Genomic DNA, 12,089 nt, shown 5'->3' on the forward strand with positions numbered 1-12,089 from the left:
AGCAAACAGATGGTGGACTAGTCACATGACAAACTTTACGAGTGTCAGTTGCTAGAGTTCACACTGCCCAAAGATCAAGAAGATTGGAGGGGATCTGGGAAATATCCTTAGTCTGAAGAGAAGTATGAGCAGTTTTGTTGGAAATTTTTGTGCAAAGTTTTGTGAAAGGTTTGTGATAACACTGGCAAAACTTATAGATCTTTAAGATTGTGACCTTAATCTTTGCAAATCTTTTGCCAGCATGACAGTGGCTAGTGAGAAAGTATCACCTATAGGAGACAGTGGGTCAATATCTACTGTAGATGCAGTCTTGGTCTAAAATATTCAACCTCACATTCCCATTTATTTACTACTCTTTTCATTTTCCATTAAAACTTGTTCTCTGACCCATCAAATCTAGAGGGAATTTCTCTGCAAATTGTCTTGAAATCATCAAATTGGCGGCTTTGAATTTTACAGCATATTTGACACTGGAGGAATAATTACATGGAAGCAAAACGAAGTGGCTATAGTCATAATAGTCATAATCACACTTACATGCATTTTATAGAGAAATTTATGTCCATTTGCCAATTTGAAAGAGAAATAGATATTTGTATCTTCTAAGATTGGTTGCCAATTTGATAATTTGTGAAAAGGTGGGGGGGGGGGGGGAGGGGCGGGTGGAACAAATTACACCTTGTCATTCAGATGGAGACTAATTATTCAACTGATTCCCGGTAAGATTCTGAAATTCCCATAGGTTTGTACCAAACTCATCAGGTACAAAATGCATAGTTCAGTAAGACTGTTGCCTCCCATCCCTTTTTGGTGACATTTGGGGACATTATTGCTAGTTATTGCTAAATTTATGATTGTAATTTTTCTTTTGTAGGAGGTGTCTATAACCAGGATAAAATGCTGTCATCTATATACACCTACAATGTATTTCAGGCTTGTCTATGTTTACATTTTCAAATGCCTGTAGAGCAAACTCATTCTTGAATACACGTCTCATAACCATGGATACACACATAACATGGGTAACCTTGGTGGATTGCTGCTGAAGGCCGCGGATTATTTCAAAAATAGTGTTTAAATGGGCCACATGAAGTAAGTAATGTAAAGGTAGTTCATGATAGGACTGCTCTGATTTAGATATAGTATTTAGTATAGACCTATTCAGTTTTGAACAATGGAACTTGGCCATATTAATGGAGGGGGGTGGGGAGCTACCAAAATAGGAAGAAAAGATGATTCAATGGGTTATGCAGTGAGACAGGTACAGTACATTTTATGTCAGTGCATAAATCAGCTATTGTTTGGCGCACTGAAGCCCCTGAGGTATGGCTGAAGTAGACATTGACATAAAAAACAGCACCCAAACAGAACAGGTCTTCATACAATTACATTAAATTTCTGGTTTTTCAAGTTGTTAAAAGAAAATTCAGTAGTGACAGAATCCATATTTGAAAAAGCTATAGATGTATTTATGGTATTAATTTGTGTTTGTATGCGCATGTGTGGTTGTGTGTAAAATCAGCAAACTGAATGCCTTTATGTAAGTAAAAGAGTGAAATAGGTGAAGAACATAACAAAACACACAAACACCAATGAAAATTAATTGTTGCACATTCCAGGGAGAAAGTCTGTTCACTTCTAAAGACTGATGAATTTCTTCATGAAGAATGCAGCGGCTTGCTTCTCATAAATTTCTCTGTTGCATGTAGATAAAGGCATTTCGGTTTGGCCAGAATCAATTAGTATTTCCTGATACAAAACATACCTGCATATAAAAACAAACTTTCCCATGCAGTGTCATTTGTTGAACAACAAAAAATTTTATGTGGTATTGTATTCACATGGCCCACAAACTACCAAAGGCTGATGTGTACATAGATGAGTGTAACATACAGTGTATGTGGTGCATTATCACGTTACCTCAATAAAGTAATAGATCATATACAGGAAGAAAAATGCATGCGAAGCTGACTTTGGCAGTATAACCTTTACAGTTTTCTGACTTTTAATTCTAAAAAAAAAAATATTTTCTATGTAATGAAGAAAGGCAGTTTTTATACCAATTTAAAGCTTATCATCTAAGAAATTTAGATCTGCCAACTCCCCCCCCCCCCCCCGAAAAAAAAAATACCATGGAAACTCCACGAGTTTAAGAAAACTATCTTCCATCGAATCAGCTTTTCCAATCTTCCTCTTCACTTGACCTTTTTTTTTTCCCAAGAAAGTCTTATCTCGTACCAGGCCCCTTGATTTTCCTCTTGTGGGTACTGTTCTCCATTTTCATTCTTTTTTTTTTTTTGGTCCTCAGAAGTCCCCGCAGAAGCAATATGTGCCATGATTGTTTGCACAGCTTCGTGACGATCCTAATTAGCGATGTATTATCTGTGTCATACTTCCCCCATTATCTAATTATTCTCTGCACTTGTTTGCAAAGGGGCACCTGTATGTGTTCAAACTGCCTCCTGGCTTGTGTACATGGGGGAGTGATCTGGATGTCTTTTCCTCAGAGGAAGAAAAAGGGTCTGAACTGTGGTTTCGTTATGCAAAAAAGAAACTTTTGCAGTTTACAAGAGAAACACATGGAAATGACTTAAACCCTGTGGATCCTCCCTCTTTTTTCTTTCTTTTTGAGCAGAGCTAGGTTTGTACTCTATACATTCTTGATAATATACATCAGGAGGATGAACATTGATTTTTCTGGAGGTTATCATGAGGGTTGGGTGAGGAAAAGATGCTGAAAGTATTTAGAATGCAGAGAAGAGCAACCTCAGAATTACTCCATACCAGTTTTTAACCTGTCATGTTTCTGAACTGGACTTTGTATATGACTCATCAAACCTCTTTAAGCATAATGATTAAACTTTTTTGATATCTCATGTTTACTTATTGGCTTGATTGACGGTGTGAAAAGTTTGGAATGTTGGAAATATCTCTTAAGGGGGGTTCACATGTACACCAATTCGCGGGATACAAATCTCGAGATTTGCATCGCGATCGGTATCTCAAGTTTTTTGCACATGTGGACAGAAAAAACCCGAAAATTAGCGCGATAAGCATCGTGATGCTAATCCCAAGAAATCTTGCGCTAGTTCCTCAATTAGCAGGATAATTCGCCCCGCGCTGGTACGTGTGAACGGTCGGGATTAGAATCTCGAGTTTTTATATCCCATCATGCAATGCGCACATCACAACAGCGAGGCCTCTGCGAAGGACAAAGGGAAGTGCGCGCAGGCAGTGATAGAGAAGGGCGCTGTGTGACCTAGTTTGCAGGATTTGCTGTTATCTCAATCGGAAATTAGCGGGATAATTCTGTACGTGTGGACGCTTGCAAAAAACTCGAGATTCCGAGCGCGATCGCTATCCCACTAATTTGGAGCGTGTGGACGGTTGCAAAAAATCTCGAGATGTGGAGCGCGATCATCATCCCGCTATTTTGTACATGTGAACCCGGCTATAGACTGCTTATAAGTGCTACCAGTGCAGTAGTTTTCTACAATGTCAACTTTTATCCTCCCGAAGGCAGTAGTAAATTTTACACAATTAAGGATGATTTTAGGATGATTTTTTAGATTGGTGGTTATGCATGAATTGAAATTTCATTGCAGAACTATTGTTACAGGTTTGATATGAGCATGGCAAAGAAGCTTTTCTTTTTGCATCATACCATCCTCCACATACACCTATCATAAAGCGAGGGGGGAGGGGGTGGCTGTATGCAAGTAGTCTAGTGATTTTTGAGGTGGTCTTGGTGGTGGTGGTGGTGGTGGTGGTGGGTGGGGGGGGGGGGCTTAAGGATCCTGCTGGCAAGTCAAGGATGGGGATGGAGAAGGGACAAAAGATTACCTATTACTGGCAAAATTGGATTGCGAAGCACATTTAACTCTGCCTAGTAGAGACATGTCATACCAATACTGGATCTGACTACGCTGAAGTAGATTGACATCTAACTCTCACTGCTGTACCTTCCCCCTTGAAACCTTTGTTGTTGTCATGGAAGGCCCCATCAAAGGGGAAAGAGGGCTAGGGAGAAATCATGTATTCGCAGAAGTGACCTTCATGTAATTTGGAACAAGTTTCAGACTGAATTGAATCTAATTTGATTGGTGGGTCGATCGTGAGCTGGAAATTTTTGATTGTCAGTAATCAAGTCATCAGGGTTGTCCAGGAAAACTGAACAGATGTGTTAAGCTCTGTGGTTCAGAAAACAAAAAGCAGTTTTAGCTTTGGTTGTGTAAAAGAGTGTTAAATCACCAATCTGGTTGGTTTGTGTTTGTGAATATTTATTAAATGGGTGGTCACAATTAGCTAAGAGGTGTCAGTTTTTTTTGTGATATATTTGCACAGTGTTTCACAAGATGCCGACTCCTGTAATTGTTTGCTGCATGTTAATTGACGACCTCCTTTGGTTAAAGGTTTGAGAGCAGTTTCAGGAAATTATCTGAAACATTATGATTTAAGTTTCCTTTCAATAAGCATCTGAAAAATTCTTTCACGTCATTTTGCAGTTGGACAAGCAAGTACATTGTCATTGTAAGGACAGCAAGTGTCTCTAGTATCAACAAAATCTTAATACTTATAATCATATCACAACATATCTTTTATAGCATTAGTAGAAATGAAAAGTGCCTTACATAATGATGTCTTGGTTCAGAAATGAGCTCCATGGCAAACTCTTATTCTTTTCTGTTTTTTTTATAGTTTTATTGGAATCTGACTGATTTAATCCTTAAATGTTATGTTTACCTTTGGGAGCAGTGATTTAAAAAATGTTCAAGATATCACACTTGATGCATATGTGTAGGTCAGTTGTATCACAAAACATCCTACCATCTAAAAATTTTGCAATAGAACCTAAAATATATGGAGATACATGCATCACTATTTTTCTCACTAAACTGTAACTGTAAACGGTTTAGTCTGGAAACATTTTTATTATTACCATTATTCTTATTTTGTGTGTTTAACAATACTTAACATTGATCATACTAATTCAAATTTTTACATTGGTTGTTTCTATCCCCAAACTCACATTTTGGAGCTATTTTGAAGCATTAATGCTGGGTTTTTATTTTATCTGCAAATGATTGATTATGCCTTTAAAATCTGATGCATCAAACAAAGCTCAGTTAACCCTGTCTGTACCAGGGACTCTTTACAGTGTGTAAAATACTGTAAACGTCAATATTTTCGCGCGATTAATTTTTCGCGCTGAGTGGCTCGAAAACGTATTCGCGGGTTCTTAAATTCGCGCTCTGCAGCAGGTTACTTTACTGTAGTACACATTCACTGCTTTCATCCAAAGCCTCTGCTACATAGCTTGCTATGCCAGCGTACGACAAGCGATGTAGCGAGCGGCTCGACTGCGAGTACAAGCACTCAAATACGTAGTACAGCTGTGACTGTAGTACCGTAGTCACGGGGGAATGTAGCATCGGTGCGCGCGGTGCACACTGCATGCTACAGTACACAGCAATCTATCATCTCTTCGCACAGTACTAGTAGCGTAAACATGCCTGTACATTGTACTACGTAGCAGTATCATCGATGAAGCGCACACAATTCATCCCGTTCAAAATGTGCATAGAAAATTGTGAAGATATATTCGCGCGTTTTTGAATTCGCGCTAGCCGAACGTAGCGCGAAATCCGCGAAAATTAATGTACTGCGAAAATTTCCACGTTTACAGTACTGTGGAGCTTTCTGTCTTTAGGCCTAATTGTCACTCAAAGCACACAAAGGGTTAAATAATATAATGTTTCCATACTACATAATAGTAATAATTACCTCCGGCAAGGGAAGAGGTTATGTTTTCGTTACTGTTGGTTTGTTTGTTTGTTTGTTAGTTCGTTAGTTTGTCCGTGTGCAAAATAACTCAAAAAGTAGTTAACGGATTGAGATGAAACTTGCAGGAAAGGTTGAGAATGACACAAGTAACAAATGATTAACTTTTGGTAGTGATCAAAGAATTTTTGGGGAATTTATGAAGGATTTTTGATATTTTGGTAGGTATAATGATAGGGTCATTGAACTTGGGAGTTCAGGCTGCGCGTATTTTTAGGTTTGCACGCGCGCACTAAAGTGCATGCTCTAGTTTCTGCTAGGGCGAGGCGCGCCGTGCACCTGAGGGTTCATGACGTAGTAAAGGCTTCTATATTGGGAAATGGGGCGACTTTCAGCACACAATGCTATAAGTACGTATGGGTGGAAATCACTGATATCTCTATATGGAAGAACAAGATCAGTGGTGGAAATGAGCTGCATGCTTGGCGGAGGTTTGCGCTCTCAGAGTGCTTTTCTAGTTTGGTAGTAATTTGATAATGTTACTGCAATTGAATAATGGTTGAGATTTATTCTATAAATATAAATGAAATGTTCTGTCTAGTGCGTACATAAAGTACAGTTATGTAATGTATGACTTCATGATCATCTTTCATCATTATGTACATAAAGAAGAGGTTGCCACCATTACCATGAGAACCATTCTTTTTTGTGCATTGCACAGAAAAGAAAAAAAATGGAATTGCTGGTGGTATATTAAGTTGAACAGAGCTCTCACCCATCAATCTATTGCTAATTTTGATGAGCGCAGCTGCGTTTGGGAGACACATAGTCGATGATTAATTACAAATTGATGACAGGCCTTGGCCAGATTATTTTCCCGTTTGGTCATCCAAATCTATGAATCCTCCAGCAAAGAAACCTATGTGTGGTTCTACATCATGTTTCAGTCCACACCCACTATCCCAAAATTCTCCTGTTTATTTAGATTCTGGCCGGCCTTAGACTCGTTATCTTGATTGCAGCGTGCAATTCCCCTCCCCCCTTTGCGTGGCTAATATATTACTTTGATATGTTACACATTGATGAAGCTATAATGTGTCATTTCGGTGCAGAAAGGGCATGGGTATATCCACACAGGAATGACTGCTGGGGTACCATATAGGGTGATGCCCACAAACTGTGTTGTGAAGCAGAATGGCCTTATGACCATTTTGAAAATATCCCATATCCTTTCTTTGTGTGTGTATGTGTTATTATCATTCTTTGAGTCTGGGGGCTGGGTAAGTCAGGATGGAAACTTGCAGCAAATATGCACAAAAGCATGAGTCCAAAGGAAAGTTTTGTTGCCTTCTTGCCATCTACTCCTTGATTTATATCGTGTCTTCAAATATTTATAAATGGACATATATCTATCTTGCATGTGCAGAATGCCATTCTGACATTTACAGACTCATTTGGGTAAAATGATGCACTGAGTGAGTGTGAAAACTGCCAAATAGAATTATGGAGATATGGAAATAATTGACAAGCTCAATTTCTTTATACGTTTTTGATGGGAGACAATACAGACACTAAAAATAAATCATGCATATTGCACATTAACCTTTGATATACCAAGAGACTTAACCTTGAAAATCTTTTTTTTTAAAACCAGCATTCAGTAATCCATGAAAACCTGACCTAGTTGTAAAGTTATCAAGTCCACTCAGATGTATGTCAGTATGCCTATTTAAATGCCATAAGGATGGCCATGATGACACAATAGACATTATGGCGTATCCAGGCAATTACCCCCCCCCCCCCCCAAGGCTTTCTTCCAGCTTTCTGTCCAATATTTAGATAGGTTAGTAGAGTCCATTTGAATTGTGTTGTTCATCATTTCAAAGCTTAGAGTGTGGTTTTTTTCAGAATCTGCCCTTAACTAAGAATCCATGTCTGACATTTTTTTTGTTGGTTTTGTGATGCAGGCTCACAATTAGTTTTCAGACATAGGGCAAAGAAAGCACCCACAGTGTACATTGCAGTGGAGAACGAAGCACACTAAGGATTGAACAAAACAGCATGCTGTCTATTGGAATTCCATGAATTTTTATAATATATGTGTTCTCATATTCTTATTTGATGTTTCAATTTGTTTTGTTTGTTAAACACTTTCATTAAAGTACATAAAAACAACAAGAGGTGAACTTAGAACAAATTCATTGCTCATGTACACATAAGCATTGATGTGCAACACGGACTGCATGAAGGCATTGGGGAGCTAATAGAAGGCAGCACCATGTATCAACCCCCCCCCCCCCCCCCCCCAAAAAAAAAGAAAGAAAAGAAAAGGTACATAATGAATGACAGAATGTGCACTCTGATTCACTACTTGCTAATAATGATAATGAGTCAGCTTTGTGTAAACTTATGGTGAAGGTCATCTTTATAAAAAAAATGTGTCAGTTTATCAGTTAAAAGTAGAGGTATTTTCTATTTTTGTAGTTCATGGCATATACTTCATTAGAAGAAAGTGTATCACTTTAGTGTGATCCTTTCTCTACATATGAAACTAAGGGATATCACAAATATTGGCATATGGAGCCATTTTACGTGTAGAATGCAGTAAATGTGAGCAGTTTTCCACTTACTGGTGTGAAGTTGGCAATAATGACAAGGCTAACCCTTTTATCCTTTTATGTTTCATTGCCCAGTTTAAATTTTGCTTGTGTCACCTATACTGTAAATCAGTCTTTCTGGATACATTATCATTTTGTCTAGATCCACACAATGTCGAATGAAATTCACTCTGTCTTTGATACATAGAGGTTGACAATGCAAGAAACCCATTATGGTTTTAATACCCATTTAGTTATTCTGGTTTCACAGATAAAAAGGTATTGCTTTTGATATGGCCCATAACTCCCCTTACCAAAACTATATGGGTCAGAATTTTGAACGATGTACAATTGAGCCAAAACAAGGCAAAATTTAAAAAGTAGGAAATTCTCCAAATCATTCATCTTACCTAAAAGAGTATAACTCAAGCTTTAATATGAACCCAATTATACTAGGATTTTCCCACAGGAACAAGTTTTTATTCACCGCTGAAGTTTACCATGTCCAGAGCAGCGAACGTCCGTGAGGAATAGTACTGCACATACATTTGAATACCATTTAACATAGTTTCCAAAGATCTGATTCAGTTCAAAATCCTAACGAAATATCTTAAGGGACATGTGTACGTAATTGCAGAATATTAAGCTTGTACTCTTAACCTGTACGTAATGGTAGACAACTGATGATTTAACTAAATTCGTCATTTCTGTGGAAATATTGCTCTTCCGCTAAACACTTTCTTAACTTTACGCGCATTTTACAGAAACTCAATATTTTCACCTCTTATTTCACTATCCCATACTTCAATCTTCACTCCCAAATAATAATATACCTTTTTAAAATGTATCTCATCTGGGCAGTCTCTATAACCCAACAAACATAGCATAGTTTTCATCACGGAGGTTCGCATGTAGCTCACGGATGTTCGGAACAAACAAGATATTGAACAATGCAGCTCTCTTGAGTTGGAAACGCATTCTGCTCACAACAAACAGCAATTTCATGTCGAGAACAAACTCCTCTGCAAAATCCTGAATAGATATTACCAATTCTCAATTATATAAGCTTGTTTATCTTCTCATACTGAGAAATCAAAGAAAAGAATTTTTCCATCTGAACGTACAAACGTACGTGTAATCTCAGTGACGTAGTCCATCCTTGAGAACGAATATATTTATCAAAATTTCGTTATCATGAAGTAAATATTCAGGTCCTGAACTTGTTATATAAAGTCTACAATGCAAAATTTGCTTTTTATATAACGAACATGGTCACAGCTAAAGTTATGACAAAGAATTAATATAGAAAAACAACAGAAATGTGCTCCGTTATATAGAAATACGAAGTTTAGCTGGGGAGGGCAAACGAATACGTTGGGAAGAAATCCCTCTGTGTTTGCTCCTTGTGTAACACACTGTTACCGAGAAGAATTTGTGTTATTATTTTAGTCAGACATGATAATAGGATCGATACTGCGAAGTTTCGTCATAACAAGACACAATAAGTCCATATAACTTGGATGGATGTTTGTGACTTCGATATTATACAATATGGTTTGTTATAACAAACCTTTTGTAGCGCGTCATTTCGGAGGCTCGTTATTCATACAGTTTGTCAATACGAAAATTGATAGAGTTCGTATAATTATGAAGCTTTTTTATTTGGTAAATGATAGGAATCTCCGAAGGTTAACCGAAAGGTTTATCAATTGGAACATGAAAAATTATGTTCGCTTATCCAAATGTGGGGAAACAAGTTAACAACTAAAATCCTCCAATTTCAAAACCTCATAATAACCGTTTTCACCTAAACGAATATCAGGCCCATTCCACTTTTAGAAGAACGGACCTAAAAATAATGATCCTTAATATCTATTTTTCGAAGAACATTTCTAATAACAAACCTCCTGAATTAACTACATTTTTTTTTTTCATTTTGGAATAACAAACCTTTGGACATCGGAGTAACGAATCTTTGGAAGAGCGAACGTATCAAAGTGCAACCTTAAACCTATTCTTAATCATTAATTTTTTTAACATGTGTTTTCAAAGTAAGCACAAAAGCACAAACAAATTGACGATCTCTCTGTCTCTTAAATGTGAAATGAAGAAAAAAAATCTTTGAAAAAATTACAAATGAATACTGCTTTTCATTGATGAGTATAAAACAACACAATGTGATGATAAGCGGAGGATTTGTGTGTTTTCATCAGACAATTGTATACTGCATGATTTTTGTTCGCTTGTGACGGCATTTCGATGAATAAAAAACATAAACAAACAAACAAAAACTTCTCCAGGGGAATTTGGTATAACGGGAGTGCACTGGCATTTCTTTTCTCTGTGTGTTGGAGCTCGATCCCTTCTCTGTTTCTCAGTCATTTTCATTCAACTGCTTCCACGTCCTTTTGAAACTTTTCCGTTTCTTATTCAACACATGCTCATTGCAGACTTCTTCCGTCATTATCCTTAATGTGATTGCGTAGCACTTTTCGGATTTGTTTTGGTTTGTTTTGTTTTGTTTTTGTTTTCTGTTTGGTCGCAGCATGTTCAGGCTATTGAGGGAATGAGAGAAAAATCGTCATGAAGAGAAAAATAAGAACGAATTAAGACATTTAATATCATGACAATTACAGCGAACGTCCGTTATGGAGACCAAAACTGGATGTGTTCTGTTTGAGATGGCAGCTACCATACTCAAAAGATAAACACTAAGAGCACCTGCCACTAAAAAGTGGCACTGATCCTCTTTCTCCTACTATGTAATCCACTGACTTATTCAACCAACGAACATCCGTGAAAAAAACGTTTCCGTTTGTTATTACAGGTAAATTGAGTGCTGAACGCTATTCACTTTCGGGTATGAGCGGCTCAGTGATTTGGTAATATTTTCAACTAACATTAATCTTATGTGCAGTGATATATTTGTAATTGTCAGAAATTTCCTTTCTCGGACAGAACGTCCGTGAGCGAAACTTTCAGAACCTGTAACAGTACAAATTGTCTCCAGAACCTCATTAGAAAGAAATTTAAACGCACAGAAATTACAGATTACGCAACATTCCATTTTCCTATAACTTTGTTTTAAGTGTTTAGCTGTTTTTTGTATAATTAGAGGGAAAACAAGCGTAAAATTGTGAGTAAATTTTCAATTGTTTGTTCATCATGATCACATAACGCCTTAAAAATTCCGAAACTACTGCTCTAAACTCATTTTCTACTTTGTAAAACTTTATTTGTCGCTATTCGAGCCAAAAGTTTTAAAGAATACAGGATACTTTCGGGACAAGTTATCCCTATCGGAGGGATTGCATACGTCACGGACGTTCTCTGGAATTATCACGGACGTTCCTTCTACTACTAGGGTCATGTTCCAGGACGGATAACTAATCGGCAGAGAGTACCTAGCCTTCCTAACTCTTTCAAAATTTTGAAAAGGTATTGTCAATGCAAATTATAAGAAATTTGACATCCTTACAACATATATATTGCTCAGAGGGGGATCAGGAGGTGAATTTTCAGAGAAAATATTAATTATTTGCTTGGTTTTTGGTGAATTGCATGGTCCAAAAACTGCGGACGAACCTCAGTCCGCTCCAAAAATGGCATGCAGCTCCTCGGCTAGAGAGCCAAAGGTAAAATGCACCTTCGCCATCAAAGCAAGATGGTGTCCCACTCGAAAACGTTTTAATCATCACGGACGTTCTTTTT

Source organism: Diadema antillarum, unplaced genomic scaffold (assembly GCF_040938485.1).
Source record: "Diadema antillarum isolate AM-2024a unplaced genomic scaffold, OU_Dant_1.0 scf00000085, whole genome shotgun sequence".
In the NCBI taxonomy this organism is placed as follows: Eukaryota; Metazoa; Echinodermata; class Echinoidea; order Diadematoida; family Diadematidae; genus Diadema; species Diadema antillarum.